The 21,096-nt window shown below is 56.0% G+C and overlaps 2 long non-coding RNA genes across 2 annotated transcripts; one reads left to right on the plus strand and one right to left on the minus strand.

Annotated features, from left to right (window-relative positions):
• Positions 1-9,215: 9,215 nt before the first annotated feature.
• LOC139045306 (uncharacterized) lies at positions 9,216-13,611 on the plus strand. The gene is made up of 3 exons (XR_011503382.1): positions 9,216-11,190; positions 11,767-11,878; positions 13,468-13,611. It is a non-coding gene; the product is annotated as an uncharacterized lncRNA (long non-coding RNA).
• Positions 13,612-13,758: 147 nt separating this feature from the next.
• Positions 13,759-20,822, minus strand: LOC139045305 (uncharacterized). The gene is made up of 2 exons (XR_011503381.1): positions 19,455-20,822; positions 13,759-14,027 (listed from the first exon to the last, which is right to left on the minus strand). It is a non-coding gene; the product is annotated as an uncharacterized lncRNA (long non-coding RNA).
• Between the last annotated feature and the right edge of the window lie 274 nt (positions 20,823-21,096).

Genomic DNA, 21,096 nt, shown 5'->3' on the forward strand with positions numbered 1-21,096 from the left:
AGGGTTCCCTCCCAGGCCCCTGGGGTTGGTAGAGGCTGGGCCAGGATGGCACAGGGAGAAATGTGGGATCGCTCCCAGGCTGCACTTCTCTCAGCAGCCTCCCAGACCTCGCCGCCGATCAGGGGGTGATTTTTCAACCCAGACTTTCCAACCTCACCCCTCCCTGGGCAGCCAGACACCCGGCCCCCTACAGACCGCCCGCCAGCCAGCCCTGCCTCCCTCCTGGAGCGGCCGGAAGCCCGCAGTCGCTCTGCAGACACCCCCTGGTGGAAACAGCTCATTACGGGATGGGGAAAATGTGCTAGAACATTAGCTTAATAAATCAAGTGCTCCCAGAGCCCCGCAGCCGCCACCGCTGCTCAGCAAGGCAGCCGTGGCGCCCGCCCCCGCTGGGCCCAGGGCTGGAGCCCAGAACAACCGCGGTCCCCCGCCCGCCCCCTCCTGCAAGCAAGCCAGGCTTGCACCCCACCCCACAGGCCTGGCTTACATCCCCCACATGGCCACCTCTCCCACAGAGACCAGAAGGCTGTGGCTGGAGAGGGCTTGCGATCCAGGGCCACTTGGGGTTTGAATCCGGCTGCTGCTGCTTGCCAGCCACGACCCAGAATGAGGGCCTCCTCAGAGCCTGTGTCTTCAGCTCTCCACTGAGGCAATAAAAGACGCTATTGATGGAGGGCCCACACAAGCCCGTGCCCTCCATAACTCACCACAGCCCCGGGAGATCTGGGAGGCCATCCCATTTTTCAGAATGTGAGATTTAGAGCATGTGGCTGGGTTCTTTCCAGCCCTGCTAACCCTCTGCCCAAAGTCACTACCAAACCCATGGCCCAGCCTCTGACCTGCCGGGCAGCCAGGTCCTGCAGAGGGGCTGGGCCTGCAGAGCAGCGGGTTCACCTCCTGGGGGCCCAGCAGGCTGGCCACCCTACCAACACCACCCCCTCCCAGCCAAGGAAACCCCAACCAACGGTAAGGGACTGACTCCTGCCAGGGACCCAGGAGCCACAGGTTTCCTGCCGCCTGCCACCACTTTGTCCCTGCTACACACAAACCCTCCCCAGCCCCTACTCCCGCATTCCCGCAGCAGAGCAAGGGCTGGCCCCGTGGGCCTTCCCCTATGGTCCTGGCTCGGGCGCTAACCCACTTAGCACCTGCAGCAGGTCCTGCCCCTCCCTGGGCCTCAGTTTCCTCCTCTGTACAAGGCTTAGCCTAGAGGATGCTAAGAAGGCCTCTGCTTGCCACCCCACCCCCACCCCAGCCCCCCCACAGCCCCCCCCCTGCCGCCACTGGTCTAGGCAGGGAGGGGCGGAAACACCAGAGCTCCTTAGCAGGGAAAACCACGTCTAGAGAGCTAATTCCTCCTGCTCTCTGGGGGGTGGAGAGAGGGCTAGAGAAAAAAAATTCAATTACCAGACCATCTATTTGTCAACTCCTCCCTCCCCATTGACTTAATTTTCTCCCAGACCCAGAGTCAGAGGAGGCAGGAGGAGTGAGCCCGCAGGCCCAGGGAGCAAGGGAGCAAAAAGAGCTGGAACAGGGAGAGGGAAGAGGGACCCCCAGAACGGACACACCCCAAGCCAGGAAGCCTCATTTGGTCCACGAACAAATAAGCAGCACCCGAAGATGAGAAACAGCTATTTCTGCATGTCCAGCCCTGTCTCGGGCCTCAGAGCAGCACCACTTCCCCCAGGAAGCCTGCCCAGATCTCCCAGGTTGGGTTGGGAGCCTCCTCTGGGCTCCCACAACCCCTTTGGTTCCCCAAGCACCATGTTGATACTGTCTGTTAACTTTCATTCATTCATACAACAAACATCCGTGGAGCACAGGACCTTCCAGGCTAAGTGCTAGGAACAGAGCTGAAAACAAAAACTAACTAGAGTCTACCAAGGAAGACTGACAATAAAGGACAACCTGTCTGGATTATCTACTGCTATGTAACAAATCACATCAAACCGTCATGGCTCAGGGCCGGCCCAGTGGCGCAGCGGTTAAGTTCGCACGTTCCGCTTCTCTGAGGCCCGGGGTTCGCTGGTTCAGATCCCGGGTGCAGACATGGTACTGCTAGGGAAAAAGCCATGCTGAGGTAGGTGTCCCACGTATAAAGTAAGTGGAAGACGGGCATGGATGTTAGCTCAGGGCCAGTCTTCCTCAGCAAAAAAGAGGAAGATTGGCAGTAGTTAGCTCAGGGCTAATCTTCCTCAAAAAAAAAACACCTTCATGGCTCAACATAACAACAACCATATTCTTCCCCCCATGATTTCTGGGGGTGAGGAATTTGGCAGCTGGGCAGTTCTGGTGCAGGGGCCTCTGTGTGTGGCAGTCAGACGGCTGCTGGAGATGGAAGCGCACAGGGCTGAGCCGTTGGGGACAGCTGAGCACCCTTGCTCCCTTTACCTCAGGACTCTCCTTTATCACATGATCTCTCTGTGTGAATGAGTCTGCACTTCCTCACAGCATGGCGGTGTGAGGGCAGCCACCGCAGCTGGCATCCACCACAATGAATTCCCCAAGAGAACAGAGCAGACACAGCTGGCATTTGTGTGACCCAGCCTTAGTTAAGAGAGTAGTGTCACTTCACACAGTCACTTGGTCAAGGCAGCTATAAAGGTCCACCTAGCTTCAAAGAGAGGACACACAGACCCCATCTCTTGATTTGATGGGAGGGCGTCAAGTCACATTGAAAGAGGAGCATATGGGATGGGAGAATTATTGTGACCATTTTTGGAAAATACAATCTGCTACAAAACTCACTCGGATTTAAGTAAGATGGCAGACCCTCCATTCACCCCTGGGAGTCAACCCCTCCACACTGCACATTTCTGCAAACTCCCCAGGGCTAACTTACACTTCCAGGCTCACCTCTGATTCCAAATTCCTGCTTCTGCCCTATTTGATCAATGTTTGGACTATCTCACTGGCCTGTGTGTGCTAACTTTGTCCTAATCTGTGAGGCTTCAACAGAAACTCAACCCCTGCCTCAGTTTCCACAAAACACTCACCTAAGGCACATGAGGACGAGGTGGGCTTTGCCAAGGATTTAAGGAGACAGAGGAGCAACTCTGGTGACTCGAAACTGAATATCAGACAGCCCCATTTATAACTGAGGTTTATGCCCGGGCCTCTTCCCTCTACATACCTCACTCTTCTATCTCCTCTCTCCCCTCTTCCACCCTCCTCTCTCTTCCTCACCCCTTCCTCGCAACTCCGCCCCCACCCAAATGTTTGTCAGCTCAGCTAAGCAGTTCTCCAGGATCCCTTGCCCTAAACCTGGCCCCCAGGCATCCTTTTGGAGGCTCAAATGAAGGGCCTTCCAAGTTCAGAGGTTGCATGGATTCCTTGATGCAGCGACGGAATTTTCCTCCATTCCCAAGCCAGAACCATCAAGTGGGACGTGTTCTAATGGGGAAGACTATCACGTGTCATCTCTGTCTTTGGAATAACTCTATTCTGTCCAGTCTGCCTCCTTCACTGCACAATGAGTCTTTAGAAGCAGGAGCAGCCTGGGTTGTGTGTGTCCTTGGAGTCCACACGGGGTGAGCACTCACAAAAGGTTTATGAAATGACAGCAATTCAAATGGCAATGACACCAGGGACCTAGGGGAGCTGTTTGCCATAGCTCAGGCCCTTCAAGCCAGGCTGACCACCCCACCCCAGAGGACAGATCTGCTCTGAGGAAGGTGCTGCAGGCTGCCCTCAATGCGGACTACGGAGCACCCAACAGGAAGACAGACCAGGAAACTGGGCAGAAAAATGTGCAAAGGACAAAAGCAGTTCACAGAAGGAGAAGCCCAGATGGCTGACGAGTGCATGAAGAGCTGCTTATACTAGTAACCCAAGAAACACAACTAATGTGCTGGCGCTTTAAATTCATTATATTGGCAAAAATTAGAACGGTGGATAGTACCAAGTGCTGACAGGCACGCCCAGAGGTAGGAGTTCTCGTGTACCGCTGGTGGGGTGCAAAGTGGTTCAGTCATTCTAGAAAGCAATCTACCAATATTTAGTAAAATCAAGTAAGCGTATGTCCCATAATGTAGCAATTGCACTTTTGGATATCGCAGGGAAATTCTCACACAGGTCCACAAGGGGACACACCCATCATGTGTACAAGAGTGTTTTCCCAGGAATTATTCGTGAGAGGAAGGAACTCAAGGCAACAGGGAAGCCCATCACCAGCAGAATGGATGAGTAAAATGTGGCGGATGTTTGCTTAGAAACCTACTCAGCCACTGGAAGCAGAGAGAAAGAGATCCTCGAACACGTAGTGTTGAGCGGGGGTAAAAATGAAAGATGCAGAATGAGACCTCCAGCACCCAAAACAACGCTACATATTTTACAAAGATAACTGCATATTTAGGGTCATCTATGGAATTCACTGGAGTGGGTGCTCACAGAAAGAAGAGACAGAGAAGTGACTACGAATGGGGCGCTAAGGGACTAAGAAGGAGGCAACAAAACCAGCACATATTATGTTTTCACTAAGAGCCAGGCATAGTATTCACAGCTTTGTATGCATCATCTCACTTAATCTTTGGAATATTCTATGAGGCAGGTACTATTAATATCTCCCATTTTTCAGATGAGAAAACTGAGGCTTAGAGAGGTCGTTGTGTTACCTAAGGTCACGCCGCTGTGGAAGCGAATGGGAGCATCAGGTTTCCACCCCAGGCCTCGGCTGTGGTTTACCACCTCACTGCCCTGCCTGACTTCACCCCAGTCGCAGCTCTGCCAAACTCCATGAGCCTGGCCTTGCTCCTCCACAGCTCCCGTGGTACTGTGGCCTTGGGGTGTCTACTAGGCTGCTGGCATTTGAACCCCAGCTTCCTCTTGAGACTACCCTTCTCCTGTATGTCTCCATGCTCTGGGATTCCCCCCTACCCCCAGCTCTGGCCCCTCCAAATTCAGCCTCACACTAGCCAGCAACCAGCACCCCTCAGCCACCCCCCAGAATGGATTCTTCCAAGAGAAGCTGGGGTCAGTGCTCTCAAGGGGTCGATGGCTCCCACCGCCTGTACACCAAGCGCAGCTCTATCCGCATCACAGCCCTCCACAGTCAGACCCAGCTGATCTGGGTAGCCTCCTCTTCATCCTTCCCGACACGTCTCTGATGCTGGGACTCCATCAGCCCGAGCTTCTGGCTTTGACCTGCCGTGGACGCTCACACCCACCTTGGAGGCCTTCTCACAGCCCTTCTCTGTCGGTGGGACTCCGGCAATCTTTAAGGACCACCCGCTCTCAGGGAGCTTGTTGGGGCCCTCCAGCTGGCTTAGTGGACTAGAGTGATGTCGCACCAACAAGGGCTTAGAGACGAGGCACATGGGTCAACTTCCGGCCCTGCCTCTCGCCAGCAGTGCCTTCTCTTTTTTTCTTTTGTCATAACAAAAAACTATTTCTCAGGGTTTTTTCAGACATAAGTATTACGTGCTATGGTAGTTTTCTTGCCTGCTTTTTTACTTTTAAAAATTGAGGTGAAATTTACATGTGCAGATCTTAACTTCGAGGAATTCAATGAGTTTCGACAAACAGCTTTGTCACTTTGATAGTCACCTCCCCTCTCTGAGTCAGTTTTCTCGTCCATAAAATGGGATAATGTCAACCTTGTAGGGTTGTTGTCAGAGAGGAAAGTAATATGACAAGTGGCTAGCACCATGCCTGGCACTCAGCAGGCAGGCAGTAAATGTGTCACTGTTATTCTTCACAGGCAGCTGGCACACAGTCTTCAACAACAAGAACTTGACTGAGCATCTGCTCTGTGCCCGGCACGCAGGACCTGCAGGAATCCCAGGGGTACAGAGGGAGAGAGGCCGCCTGTCTCCCACAGATGATGAAACTACGCTGGGATGGGCGGTGCGATCAAAGAAAGCACAGGCACAATGGGAGCCCGGAGGAGAAAGGCAGCCCAGCTTCAGGGATCTGGGAGGGCTTCCTGGAGGGAGTGATGCCTGAGGGCATCCCAAAAGAGCCAACAGTTGAATGAAGAAAAGGCAAGGAGCATGGGCACTGGGGAAGAGGACTCCAGCCCCGGCGCAGATCTCTGGTGTACTGAGGGAACTGCAAATCACTCAATTGGCTGGAGTAAAGGGAGTGTGAAGGGCAGGCTGAGATGAAGTGGAGAGGCCAGCAGGGAAGACCACGAGAGCCTTGAATGCCACACAAAGGAGAGGGACTTGCCCCTGAGGGCACCAGGGAGCCTCGGAGGAGTTTAAAGGAGGGATTAACAGGGCCGCTAGGTGTGTGTTTTGGGAAGTTCTCTCCGCTTTCTTCCCTCTGCCTTGACCCAGTTCATTCTTTATCTACCACTGTCTACGAGCTCCTTGAAGGCAAGAACCATATGTGATTTTTCTTTAGATCCTTTCATGTCCTTTACGGAAGGAGGCAGGGAATAAGAAGGTGGACTGGGTAAATAAAAACAGTCATTTCTGCATGCCCAGGGCCTGGTTGCAAGAGAGGGTGTTCCTGGCAAGCACCCCAGCCAGCACTCAGAAGCCTGCTGTGGCTCCCCACGGCCCGTACAAGGAGATTCGGGCTCCTCAGGCCAGCACACAAGGACCACCTGGCACTGGCTCCCTCTCCAGCTACACGTCTCCCCCCGTCCTCTCCCCTTACATTTCAGCTACACTGCCCCTAAGAGTCATCCTCTTTCTTGACGAGCTGTGCCTGCCCACGCTGATGCCTGCTCCTGTCATTCCCTCTCCCTGCACGGTCTCTGGGTATCTGACCAATTCCTACTCCTCCCTTGGGACTCAGCACAAGCATCACCTCCTTCAGGGAGCCTTCCCTGATTTTCCCCCAGGCTGGGTGAGGGTCCTCTTAAGATCCCATTCTGCCAACAATCATTATATGACCATGCAGGCTGTCTCCGCCATGGTCTGTGAGTTCTCTGCAGGGAGAGGTGGTCTCGATCCCCTCAGTATCCCCAAGGCCTGGAAGGACCTGACAGTGACGACATGTGTGAGCCCAGGGAGCAGGGCAGGCTCTGGAAGTCACATGCATGTCACTAGGACACAAAGGATGTATCAGAGAGAGGCCCAAAATGAGGCTGGAGAGGCGGGCAGGCTCAGGTCACAGAGGGTCTCAACAGACACTCGGGGCAGCCTAGGGTTGATTCCAGAGCAACAGAAGGAAGGCGCAGCAGGGACTGAAGCAGGGAAGGACACGCTCTGGGACTCAGAAAGCTCCGCGCAGGGCAGTGTGAGGAAGGCTCAGAGGGGCCTGTTTAGAGCTCCCCCGGGGAGGGGGGGGTACAAGCAGTCCTGCAGATTAGGGTGCTGGCTGAGGAATGGGGAGAAGGGAACGACTGGAGAGATATGTAAGGGGAAAAAGGACCAGACTTTGTGCCTGATTGTTCGTGGGCGGCAAGGGGAAGGAGGAGCCGAAACAACTCCCAGTGCAGCTCCCCTGTCTCTAGGGAGAAAGGAAGGAGGCTAGCAGCCAGCTCGGACATCGTTACCTTGGACACACATAACCCCCAGGGACCCTGCCCCCTCCAGCGCGAGCTGCACCCTCTGACGGCGGCAGCCTCCCCACCCCGTTTTCCCAAGGGGTTGACTTGACGCTCCGCTGGCTCCTCGCCCACCGCTCCCTCCTGCAGTCAGCTCCGCGTCTGCCAGCAGGGCAGGGGAGGGGCGGCCGCAGAAGCCCTGCAGGGAGGGAGGAAGGGCGGGGGGCGGACGAAACGGCCCAGCAGACCCCAACCGGGGAGCAGGAGGGAACAGAAGAGAGGGCACGACAGACGCAAGAGGAGGAGCAGTACAGTGTCACCAAGCACTGGAGGTGCAAGATGCCTGCCTGAGCCTCTTACCCATCCCCCACTGTAGAGCAGGGGAAACTGAGGCCCACAGACGGCAGCAGTTTAGGGACCCAGAGCCAAAGTTTCAGCAGATCACACCCTTCTTTTGGGCTCCCTCAGCCTGGAGCAGCCACCTCCACCCTGGCTGGCAGGGACGGGTGTAGAGCCCCCTTGGGACCCAGACTGGAAGGGCCAGCTACCACAGCCCACGGTTCAAGGCCCCGGAGGGAGGGCTGAAACACAGAGGACTTGAGTTCTCACTCTGCTGTGTGACTGAGCAAATCAAGACTTCTCTGATTCTCATTTGTAAACTGCCTGACAAGGAGCCACTCAGGTCAGGGGTGAAGGAGGACTTGGGGAACCCAAAAGCCACAGGACCCCAGGAAGATTGGGCTCAAACCTCACGTCCTTGCCCTGAGCAAGACTTTCCCCTCTCTGGGCCTCACTTTCCCCACATGCACACTGAGGAAACTAGATCCACTGATCTTAAAGGTCCAGTCCATCACTGGGAGCCTGCTGTCTGCCCAAGTTTTAAATTCTAGAACAAGCATTCGAACCCCACCACACACACGTCCCCCCAACCCCCAGATCTGGCGCTTGCAAGCCGTCCTCTGGCCCGTCACTGGTCCGCCGGGTAACACTGCAGCCCCTGCCCAGGTACTCCAGGTGGGCTCCAGGACCAGACCCACACCTCCACGCCCCTCCCGCCCGGGCTACAGACCTCCGGCGGCGGCCCCTAGGGGGCAGTGTTGCCCCGAACTTGGGCCGCCGCCGCCGCAGCCCCCGCCCCAGCGGGCGCCGGCAGCTCCTCGAGTTCTGGGAATGTTTGACACCCCCGCCCCCGGCCCCCGCCGCCGGCCGACCCCGCGGCTCCCGCACCGCACGCGGCCCGCCCGAGGCGGACTCGCTGCTGGCTCCCGCACCTCGCCCGGCCGAGCGCACTTCGCGGGGACGGGGCTTTTGTTTTTGTTTTTGCAGGAGTGGGGGGCAGGTATCGGGCTCCGGCTGCTCGCGCGGTCTGGGATACCTGCTCAGAGATCCGAGGGAGAAATGTGAGGGGCGAGGGGGCTTGTTTTTCCAAGAACGTGTCAGCTGCTTCCCCCCTCACCCCCTTATCCCTTTGACTCCCCCCACGTTTGGCCGGCATCCACCCCGCACCTCCTCCCCAGATCCATCTCTAGGGAGCCCCCAACACTGCCAAGAAGATACCGGGACGGCGGGGGGGGGGGGGGGAGCTGCAGGGTCCGGCGTCCCCGACCCCACCACCAGCCTCACCTTCCCCAGCTCCAGCCCAGGCCCGGGGGCCGGGACACGGCTGGGATCTGAGGGGCTGGGTTTGGGGGACGACTCCTCCTGCGAAGCACCCACACCCACCCCACCCCACCCCACCCCCACTCCCTAACTATGAGGAGCAAAGTCAGGGGCTGAATTCAGTGAAGACGGTAAAGGGAAAACCCCATTCAGGTTTGGTCCAACGGTTTAAGGCGGGGGGGGAGGAGATTTAAAAGCCCCGAACCCACAAAGCAGACTTTAAAATATTATAATTGAAAACATCTCGAAGTAAGGGCCGCCAGCAGCGGGCCAGCTCCCCGGCCCCCGCCCCCGCCCCGCTCCCTCGAGTCCGATGAAGTCATGATAACTGGGCTGCAAAAGAAAAGTGGGGGGTGGGCTGGGGGGCTCGGGGCATGGGGTCCCGGGCTGGGGCCCCGCGCGGACACAGTTTGGATACTATGGTTACGCGATCCGACCCAAACAGCGAAGGCGGATAACAATAGCGGCCGCCAGAGGAGGAAATTCCTTCCGGGGTGGACGGCGGGGGGAGGGGCGCCTGGCTGGAACGCCGAGGCGGCGGCTCGGCCAATCAGCGCGCGGCCGCCGGCGGTTTCAAGGTGCCCCGCGCCGCGCGCCCCCACCCCCCGCGCGCTCCGTTCGGGCGCTGGAATTGCTGAGACGTTTCCCTGCACGCGCCCGGGTAACCCTGCGGGGGCTGCTGCCTGGGCCGCCCCCGCCCCAGCCCTCTCCCCGCCCTCCTCCCGGAGCCCACCGCCCCAGGAAGGCCGAGCGTTCGGCTGCATGAGTTGCTTGCGCTTGAAGGAGGTGGGGGAGCAAATCTCTCCAAACCACCCCTTTCTATGGGGTTGGTTCCTGCACAAGCCTGTTTTCTATTTGAAAGCATGTCTCAAGGAAAAAGAGAGAAGAGCGAAGGTCCACCCCGACTGAAGAAGCCTGGGAGGCTCTGACCCCTGCGCGCCTGGCCTCAGGAGCTGTTACATAATAAGTTGAGTTATTGATATTGGCAGTCCTGGCCGGGCATCTGGTCCAAGGGTAGAGCTGGCATTTAGAACCCCCTCGTCCCCGGCCTCCCCCCGCCCCCTCCCCCTCCCAGTTAATGCTACCTGCCTTGTAATGGACCCGAGAAACCAGGGGCTCCTATCGGCCAGCGTCTGGGTTATTCATGTGGTACCCCTGGGGTGACTGTGCCCGCTTCTCCCCCACCTACCCGGGGTTCTGTGCCCAAGACCCCCTCCTCTAGGAACCCCGGACAGGCTCCCAAGCCTCTTTCCCTGCGGCCAGGCACTCCACCCACCGTCCCTCCTGCTCTCCTGCCAACTGCCCAAAGCCATCTTGCTGGGCACTGTGAGCACTGAGTTGGTCCGGTTCCTTTTTTAAGCTCCTGAACCAGGTTTTGCTTTCTGATGCCTCCTGGGCATGGAGCACCACTTCGGAGAAGAGTAGATGCCTCTTTATTCATTGCATATTCAAAGATTCACTTCTCTGGAAGAATCTAATGTTCAAAAAGTATTTGCCTGTCTCTCCCACTGTTCTCTCTTCATAGATAATGGGGATAGCCCTAATTCTCCAGTTCCTCGTGTGTCTCTTTATAAATAAATAATGAGATTTTATTAATTATGCACGTACAGTATCTGCAAGCAGATTGCTATGTCTCTCGATGCTTAATAAAAAGAAAAAAAAAAAAGGAAAAACCCTGCACACTGAAGCTGGGTTTGCTTTTTTTTTTTTCCCTGCAAGCAAACAAAAACTTCAAGGGGCCATATGTCCTCCAAAGGGGGGTAGGAAGGCAGAGTCGGGGTGAGCATGGGGTAGGAAGGGCGGGATTAAAAGGGGTTCCCCTGCAGATTTCCGAGGCAGCTGAAGGCGAATTTCGAGTTGCCTGCTTCGCGTTTGTGATAGAGCGGCGGGTCTGTAACAGAGCACGGTTTGCTTGGGCGGTTGTACACTGAGCGGGATGGGCAGCTGTTAAATAGTAAACAGGAAACCAGTCCCTCTCTCAATTCACTGCCCCTCCTCAGAGCCCCTGAACCCCCGAGCTCTCAAAACACACTAGTTTCTGGGCATTTGTGCCTCAACTATTTCCTGACTACCCCACACAATTCCCGCGCATGGTAAGGGCTCAACAAATATTCAAACGTTCAATGAATGGAGCATGGGGCGGGGTGGGGGATAGTTACAAAAGTGGCCAGGGGCTAGGTGTTGGGGCGCCATGCCTTGGGGATGCAAGAGTTGGGGCTTTAGCCCTCAGATGATGGGGGAGGGGCTCACCCCTCAAGTTTTCTGGCTGAGGAAATGACAGAGCAGAGCTTTGAAAACTAATCTGGATGAGGGAGCCCCGAGAGGTGTGGTGACACAGGCAACATTCAGCCGAGTCCACAGCTAGAGGGAAAAGGCCACAAGAGACAGAGGGGGCCAGGGCGGGGGGGGGTTGGGGGGGGGTGATGCCTGGAACCTTTAGCACATGGAGATGAGGGAGTGGAAGGCTCACCAGGAGGTGAGCATTGATTCAGAACATTCTGGTTCTGGTTTGAATAGCAAGTCTGTATGGAAACAGGGACTTGAGGGCCACAGAGACTGGATGCAGGGACTCCCACAGAACAGGCACCTTAGGCTGAAATTGTAAAAGCAGAAAAAAGTAGAGAGCCCAGAGGAGGCACAGACGATTGTCCATAGAGCTGTCTGTCCAGGGAGTTGTCATCTGAGGCTCAGAAGTCCCAAGAGGATCAGGGGCCAGTTGGGGTCCCACAGCAAGACAGGCCCAGCAGGCACACCGCCCCCACGTTTTTGCCTCCTTCTCATGTAAGTTGCACTACACCGGCCTGGGGGGGGGGGGGCCGGGGCAGCCCAAGCATGCGACAAAGGGGTTAATTAAATTGGGCGGGTGTTGCGCAAGTTTAAAAATAATTTTTTTTTAAGGGAGAAGTTCTGGATGCCATTTCTCCTGCCTATGAGAGGTCTATATATCACCGAGGAGTTAAAACGTAAAAATAAAATTGTGCTGGCTGAGGTTACCACAAAGCTGTCAAGCTGGGTCTTGTTGCTGGAGCCCTGGCATCTGCTGTGTAATTTGGGGAGCCCTTTGTCTCCCAACCGTGGGTGGGGGCGGCCGTCCGACTTCTCTCTTTGTATGCTCCTAATTAAAAAAGACCAGGATCCCTTTCCACGTGTTACCGAACATCTCTTGTGCCGCGGAAAGGCAAGGAGATGCAGATGCTACTGGCTTTTGGGATTTGGGGATTTGGGTCCTGGGATCCAGCACGAGCCCACCTCTCTGAGAAGTCGTGGCCACTGTGTGATCTTGGGCAAGGCCTTCAGTTTTCCCACAAATCAAGTTGGGGAGGAAGGGAGGCTGGTTGAAGATCAAGGATCCTTCTTGCTCTCTAGTTCTAGGTTAGGAATCCACTAAGACCTCAGGTCTGCCTTCCCTCCCGGTCTGTTGGGATGGAGCCTCTGCCCTCAGGCAGCCGTCATGCCTGCATCCTGCCCCAGTTCTGGTTGTGGGCCAAGGTCCCAAAACGCAAACCACCTTTAGACCACAGAGGTCCCCAAATGGCAGACGTGTTCAAGCTCCAGTGGACAGTGTCTCACACACACTTGCGGCAAAACTCTAGAGTCAGACACCATCCATGCTGAGAGATTACCAGGCCAGCTCCCCTGGGATGTGCGGAAGCCCTCTACCACACCCCAGGCTAGTGTTTGTGCAGCCCCTGCTCAAATGCCACATGTGACAGGGAGCTCACCATCACTTATGAACTCCAGCACAGTATAGCCTAACCACTTGCTGCTCCTGTCCACCAAGACGTCCTGCTAATATTTCAAAGCCAGCAGGTACCAGGACTGAACTCTCGTTGTCCTCAACAGACCTGCTCCTCCTCCGCTTCCTCCCGTGTGTCCTGCTCAGAAAACTGGCACTGCAACCTGGAAACTGGGGAGTTATTCTTGACGTCCCGCCCCCTCCAGCCGGCCAGTCTCCACACCCTGGCCTTCTCACCGTCTCTGTGGTCGGTCTGGCCTCCATCCCCACTGCCTCAGCATCACTCACCTGTATGGTGGCTTCAGCTTCCTAGCTGGCCCCCTGCCTCCTGACTAGTCCCATCCAAATCATCGCCATGCTGTCTACCAGAGGGCTCATCTAAAGCCTTACCCTGAATATGACACTGTGCTTAGCAACAAACGATGAGCTGAGCTGCCCACATAACTAAAATCCAAATTCCTTAGCACATTATTCGAGACCTTTCTTGATCTGGCTGCAGACACACAGGCCATCCCACTGCCCCTCCTCCCAGCTGATTTTCCTTTGGCCGCAGCCACGCCAAACGGCTGCTGTTCCCGGAAAATACTTTGTTCTTTATGCCTGTGTCTCTGTCCATGCTGTGCTCTCTACCTAGGACATGCCTTCGGAGCTGAAGAAAGAGATGAAAATACAGGGTCCCTGCCCTAGAGGGACCCGCATTCTAGAGCTGCATTGTCCACGACGGTGACCACTCACCACACGAACCGAACGAGCCCACGAAATGCAGCTAATCCAGACTGAAGCATGCTGTGAGTGCAAAATGCACGCCGGATTCCACAGATTTAGTAGGAAAAAAGTAAATTAGCTCATAATTCACTTGTTTATATTGATTACATGTTTATAATACTTTGAATCTATTGGGTTTAATAAAATAGATTATCAAGAGTAATTTCATCTGTTTCTTTTTACTTTTTAAAATGTGGCTATGGGGCCGGCCCAGTGGCGCAGCAGTTAAATTCGCATGTCGGCTTCGGCGGCCCGGGATTCGTGGGCTCGGATCCCAGGTGCGGACATGGCACCGCTTGTCAAGCCATGCTGTGGTAGGCGTCCCACATATAAAGTAGAGGAAGATGGGCATGGATGTTAGCTCAGGGCCAGTCTTCCTCAGCAAAAAGAGGAGGATTGGCAGCAGATGTTAGCTCAGGGCTAATCTTCCTAAAACAAAAACAAAAATAAAAACGTGGCCACTAAAGAATTTAAAATTACAGCAGTGCCTCACATTTGTGACTTACACGATCTGTCTATGGGACAGTGCTGCAAGGAACCGAGACGTGAAAACAAGCGGTTCTAATGATAACAGGGTGGAGTCGTGAGGGTGGGAAACACAGGTGCTCCAGGCCCAGGTTAGGGCAGCGACCCCCCGACGGCAGTCAGTTCCAGCGTGCCTCCACCAGCACCCGGGTCCAGCTGGCCAGCAGTGACAGTGCTGGTTGAAGTTAGGTGCATAAAGAGGGTGAGAGACACACTCAGGTCTCCACTCAGCTCTCATCCAGTCACTTTCTCTGGGAAGCCCTCTCTGACCACCCTGTCCCCTGCCCAGTCTGGGTTAGGTCCTCCTGGGGGCTCCCACAGGCCCCTCTGCTTCGCTGTCACAGCCATGATCAGTCTGCCTTGTCGTGGCCTTTTGTGGGTGCGACCACCTGCTGACCCTCCCCCAGACTCTGGGCCTGAGGGCAGTGCCTCGCTTCCTAGTTGGGCACAGGGGGATGCTCAGTGAGTGTTTGTTGAAAGTTGAATGAATTCCTTCGTTCAACAAACATTCATTGACCCTGAGCGACCTCTCCAACTACATCCTTCCACAACCCCACACATCCGCAGACGTGCCTTCCACCAAGCAGCCGTCTGTGTCCATGTTACTGCCGGTGCCGCTGAGCACACGGTACTTGCGCAGGCTGTCCTGTTTCATGTTCCCCGTAATCTGTGAGATAGGTTCCACATATCCCCATTTTTGTACAGACAAGGACGGGGAAGCTCAGAGAGGTGAAGTGACTTGCCCAAGGCCCAAGGTCACACAGTAGGTCTGGATGGAACTTCACAAATCCGCCCTCCAATTCCCAGGCCTCTGGACTAAGATAGGGCTCCTCCAGGGCCTTCCTGGGACCATCCCAGCTGACCACTCTCCATTCTCTCCCCTTCACTGGCTTCCTCGTCCTTCTCCTTCTGTCATCTCCAGCCTGTGGGAGGCTGTTTAACTCAGACCCCAGCAGCAGGGAGGGCCCCTACCCCACACCCTGTGCAGGGGAAGTGCCTCCCCCCATGGCTGCCTAGGGCTGAGCACCCGCCCCAGCTGCGGAGGGACGAGGAAGGGAAGGAGAAACCCACCGGGGGCCTCTGGGGCACAGGCCTGGAGGAGCCCCGGTGTTTGGTTTCAATTAGGAGAACAAATTCCAGGAAGCCAGGCCAGTGCTGGGGGGTGGGGGCGCAGAGCAGGGCTCCAAATGAGAGGGCTCCTGGAATCTGGCCTCGGGAAGAGGCTCCATAGGGTAGGGCCAAGGGGCCGCTGAGGAAGAAGCGGGCCCCCAACACGCCTGGTGAGTTCCGACGCATGGTCACCTCCTTACAGTGTGCTGGCAGGGCGGTGGGGGACGCAGTCAGCTGCCCGGCACCCCGCAGGTTCCCAGGGCTCAGTAATGGTGGGCAGCATGGCTCCCACTGCTCTCTAAGTTCCAGCACAGGGGTGGGGGCCTGGAGGTCAACAACGAAACCTACTTCATATGAAGCTGAGGGCTAGGCCCTGGGGCCCCAAGATGACCCAAGCTGAGAACTCTGCTCTGCCGTGTGGTCCGCGTGAGAGCAGCACCCAGAGCTGGGCTCTGGGAGGCTCGGAGGGGAACAGCAGATCCAAGAGAGAAGGAACCTCCTCTGTCCTGCTCCTGCTCAGCCCCCAGCATCAAGCCTGGCGCAGAGCAAGCACTCAGTAGATATTTGTAAAACTAATGGGCGATAACCTTTTCTGGGAAATATCAGGGAAAGTGACTTATAAGAGGGGTACATCTAAGCAGGGTTTTAAGAAAGGAGTCAAAGTTTGGAGACCAAGAAAGGAAGAAAGAGCTTTCCAAGCAAAAGGAAGAGCTGATGCAGAGATGAGGCAGCACAGAGCACGTGGCAAAGTCTTCACTGATTCACTCATTTGACAAATATTGACGGCGTGCCCGTGATGCTCTAGCACTGTGCTCAGCAGATGGCTGTGGCTGGACTGGAGGAAAATGAGCCGGAGGGGGAGACGGGCCAGAGCATGGGGGTGGGAGTTGGAGGTGGTCTTGGGTGTCTTGGAAGGGAGTCAGGACCCTGCCCTGCAAGCTATGGGGAGGCCCTGAGGGGTTGATATCTTCTGGGAAGTAATCAGGTAATGTAGAACCAGAGCGTGGGAATGCAAGGGTCCCACCACACAGCTGAGGAACCTTAGGCTCTGAGCCATGTTGCACATGCTCAGGGACATCTCGGTAGGCAATGGCAGAGCGGGGCCTCGTATCCCACAGCCCGGAGCTCACTATCCTGCACCAGGTCTCCACTAGGCCCAGCTCCTCTTCAACTGGCCCACCCTTGGCCAAAATCCTAGGTGCCTAGCTCCAGTTGGCTCCTCCCTTGTTAAATGACCTTGGATCCATCTCCTCCTCTCTCTGGACCCAAGAGCTTGGGCTGAGGCAAATTCTCTCAAAGTGTGGGTCAGGTACGCCCAGTGGGATGGGGAGTGACATCAGGGAGTCCACAGACCTGGCCACGCAGAACACGCAACCTCAAGTTCATTTCAGGAAAGTTACTCCTTTTCAGTTCTTACTTCTAATTAAGTCAAGGTGAAGGAGAAAGGCCCAGCTGGAGGCTGGTGTGTCTTTAACACCTCTCTGACTTTGCTAATCTCCCCTTATAGCAGAGAGGCCTCCTAGCAGGCCTGATCATCTAAGGTAGAATTGCTTTGTTTTCATTGAGTTTATTTTTATATTTACCTTCTGTTTTGGGAAAGCCAAAACATTTAAAGTACAGATACAGATTCCTTGTTAAATAAAGTTTTGTAAAAGTGAGTTAATTTAAAGAAAAACACTAAGCAGATGAGGTAAAAAGATATTGCAGAAATCCTGGAGGAGATGCCAATGACCAGACTTGAGAGAAATCCTGGGTGGGGCACCTCGACTCTTCAGTTCTAACATCAGCCACTTTTCTAGGAAACTCACTTTACGGTCTAGGTGCTGCTGTTTATCTTTTTTAAAAAGCGTAAGAAGGTAGGAATTTCACCAGGCATTTAGTGATGGACTCAACTCTGTTTGCCGAGTAACTTCCCTTAGCAAACTTCAATGCCACCGCAACACCTTGGCCACGCCCTCCACGCCCGTGGGGATGAGGAAGGAACCCCAAGTGGGGGGCTGGTCCTGAGGCATTGTCAACCTCCTTCTGATTCTGAGGATGGAATTCTGGGACTCCCACACCCCCAGAGTCAAGAGCAGCTGTCAGGAGGGCCCTACATAGAATGTCTGACCTGGCAGCCATTTGGGGGTAGGGCCAGTGAAGCCAAAGACCTATGAGGACTTCCTTCAGCCCTGGGATAAAGGCGAAGCTCCTTGTGTGATACTTAAGGTCTTTCAGTGTCATCCCCAAATTGTCCTTCCATATGCCCCCTCTACCTGGCTGACTCCTGCTCCTCCGAGCTCCCTTGTCACCATTGCTAGGAAGCCCTGTCTCAGTCTCTCCAGTTCCCCGTCCTGAGTCAGGCTTCCTGTGGGATCCCAGCTTCCTCAGCATCCCGGCCCTAGGTCATCCTTGCCTGCTTATGTGCCTGTTGTCCGCACAGAGGGGGACACCGTGTCTATTTAGTCTCTATATCCCAGGGTCTGTACAAAGAAGTGCTCGGTAAAGCTTTGCTGAACTGAGGAGGGTAGACGGAGTGGCCACAGTGGGGACATCAGTTCCTACCCCTTCGGCTCCTTTCGCGGGCTTCCGACCCCTCTGCTGAGTCTCCTGTAGGGAAAGGTGCATATGAAGAGTAGTTAGAGGCAGCCGAAAGGCCGAGAGCTACCACAAGGTAGATGTGGGCTCCAGTCCTGTTCAGATGTCAGCTGATTTAGCGGAGCCGGAGGATTCCTGTGTGTTGACGGGGGATCCTATTCCACCAGAGAAGCAGAGAGGGCGTGAGGAATAAATGAAATAACATGAGAAAAGCAGCATCCAGAGGTCAGGTACCCACTTGCTCATGAAATTATAGAAGTGTTAGAACTGCAGAAAGTGCAGAGAACCCAGATGCCCAGGAGAAATAGGCACTCATTCTGTCCAAGGGACTGAGGCAGGGAAAGCTCTCTACTTGAGAGGACTTTTGAACTGGGCTTTGAAGGATAAATAGGAGTTGGGCTTTGGAGGATAAATAGGAGTTCCCCATAAATAGTCAGAGGAAATTGAGGTGAGAAGACTGGGAGTGACACAGGGAGAGCATCCCAGCATCTACATGGAACTACACTAAGAAGGATTTGGGTTAAGAAGGAGGAGGGACTTCTCATCCCAGAGCCTTGGGCAGAATTCAAGTCCAGGATTTGCCTAAAGGTAAAATGAGCTATGAAGGGTCAAGGGCCCCTTCATCATAAGTCAAAGGTCAACTGGCCCATCCCTCTATGACTAAGCTACCCAACTACTTTTGTCCCTAAACCTGCTTCCTTTGTGCTGGAAGTGAGTCCTGCCTTGAGTGAGCAGGAGAAGAAGGGCGAGGCTCGCAGCCAACAGGCCAGGCCCCTGGCTAGCAGCCCCCACCACCCGCTCTCCAAGAGGCTGACCCCACCCTGCGCAGGGTGTTCATTTCTCCCCACAGCCTTGACCCAGGGCAGTGATACCAAATTGGAAAACAAGCCCCCTTTCCGGCCGGGAGGGACAGAAGGAGGCAGGCCCATTTTCTAGGTCAGAACTCCTTGCCCTTCCTGGCCTAGGCCATGTTTTTTGAAACTAGACTTTGTGGAGAGAGGGAGAGAGTGTGGATGCTTCTGTGTGCACGAATGAGTGTGTAGGGCTGTGTGGAGAGAGGGACAGGGAGGGAGAGAGAACAGAGCCTCGGCGTGTGTGTTATTTGTGTGTGTGTGTGTAGAAAGGGTGACAGAGAGAGAGAAAACAGAGCCTGGGCGTGTGTGTATGTCTATGTGTGTGGAGAAAAGGTGACGGAGAGAGCAAGAGAACGGAGCCTGGGCGTGTGTGTGCGTGTGGCTGTGTGACTGCGTGACTCTGTGCAAGAGAGACTGTGTGTGTGTGTGTGTGTGTGTCTCCAGGAGCAAGCTGTACCTTAAAGCCACAGACCCCGCCTCGGCCCTGCTCCCCTCTACTTCCACCCCCAGCCAGAACCACCTCCCACCACATCAGCTGGGAACCAGAGCTGGGCCTGGCCAGGGTGACTCCCGCTTGGCCTGAGGGGACAGAAGCAGCCCCAGCCCTCTCAGGCACCCCCTGCATGGCTGAGGCTTGAGAGCTCAGAAATGGGTCCTACCGGAGGAAGGAGAAAGGGGCTTTATTCCTGAGGAAAGCAGGGCCTCCCAGGGGACTGGGGGCTGGGGAGGGGCGGAGGTAGGCCCAGCTCCCGGGCAAGACTGCGCGGTGAGGGCCCAGCTCCTCACTTACTAGGGGTGGGAGTCGGTGGAGGGAGGCCACAACCTCCTCACCTCCTTGCAGGGCAGCCACAGAGCTGTGCCGCAGTCACGATGGAGACCATGAGGTATGGTGCTGGCAGGACAACCAGGAGGGTCTCTGTGACAGACAGGAAGCTCCCGCCTCAGGTCTGCGCTCTCAGGCAGCCTTCCTGCCATCTTGGCAGCTGGAGCTTGCAGACACAGAGCGGGGGTGTTTGTTTTCCTCCCACAGCAGCCTGCCCCTCCCCCCGCTCTCACACCCGGTTTTGGCTCCCAGGCTGGAGGTGCTGGGCGGAGCCCTGAGAGGCTAAGACCTGGTTTCTCGGCCTCTGACTGGCTGTGTGGTCCTGGACAGGTCCCTCACCCTCTCTGGGCTGCCCCTGCCTGCTCTGCATATTCGAGAAGTTGGGTTCCGAGACTTTGCTGGCTCTTCCAGCTTTCACATTTCCAGGTTCTGGGTCCCATGATGGGCATCATTTGATGAGAAGATGCCGCGATCCAGGAAGAGGATGAGAAATTACCAGCCCTGAACCCTCCCGGCCCGAACCCAGAGCCAGAAAAAGTAGTATGCGCTGAAGTGTCCATAGAAAGCTCCTGGTCCAACTCCTCCATTTCACAGTTGGGGAAACTGAGGCTGGAAGGGGGAGGATGGAGGTGGTGATTTGCCCGATATGCCCGAGGAGTGAGAGCCCAAGCCAAGACTGGAGCCCGGTCCCCTGGCCCCAGCCTCCAGCTACCAGGCAGAGCCCGGGTCGCCGAGGGAGCAGCGGGCGCCAGGAGGCCGGGAGGAGGCGGAGGAGCGGGGGCGCGCCCGGCCGCCCCGGCCCCGCGGGCCCCTTCCGGCCCCTCCCCCAGCCTGCGCACCGTCCCGCCACCTGCTCCCCGGTCCGCTGGGGCGGGGCCGCCGCCCCCCGTCTCCATGGCAACGCGCGGCCCGGCCGGCAGCCCTGGCCTCGCTGCCGCCGCGCAGCCCATCTGGCCCCAAGCCCGCCCCAGCTGGACCGCCCGAGGCCCCGTCGGCCGGGGGCCCCCACAGCCCCGCGGCGCCCGAGAGCAAGGCAGGAGCGCTGGGCGTCGGGCACCAGCGATGCCAGCACCTGGGCTGGCTGCGAGGCTCATCCCGATGGATCAGAAGCTGTGCTGCCCTCCGGGATCCCCGAGTCTAGAGAGTATCCCCCCCCCGGCCCCCCCCCCCCCCAGCACATTCGCTCAGGGCGGCAGGAGGAGCTCTCAGGATTGGAGGCGAGCTCTCTGGAGCCAGCCACCCTGGAGGCGAATCCCCAAGGAGGGTGACCCTGGGCAATTTACTTAAGCTTTTACCCGTCTGAAAAATGGAGGCGAGCACAGAACCTGGCTCTCTGGGTGGTTGTGAGGGTTAAATGGGTCAATAAAGAAAAATACATGGAGTGAGCACGCAATAAGTATCAGCTATTATTATTACTGCAGGTGGCAAGGGCTGCAGAGAGGGCCATGGAAGCCCGGAGTAAGGGTCCTAACCCAGCATGGGGGCAGCAGGGGCCGCTTCCTGGAGGAGGCCGTGCTGGTTGGTGTCGGCGCAAATAACAGTTAGCCAGGAAGCAGAAGAGAAGAGGGAGCAGCAGCAGCAAAGACGTAGAGATGAAAAATAGCGTGGG

Source organism: Equus asinus, chromosome 5, assembly GCF_041296235.1.
Source record: "Equus asinus isolate D_3611 breed Donkey chromosome 5, EquAss-T2T_v2, whole genome shotgun sequence".
Taxonomy (NCBI): Eukaryota; Metazoa; Chordata; class Mammalia; order Perissodactyla; family Equidae; genus Equus; species Equus asinus.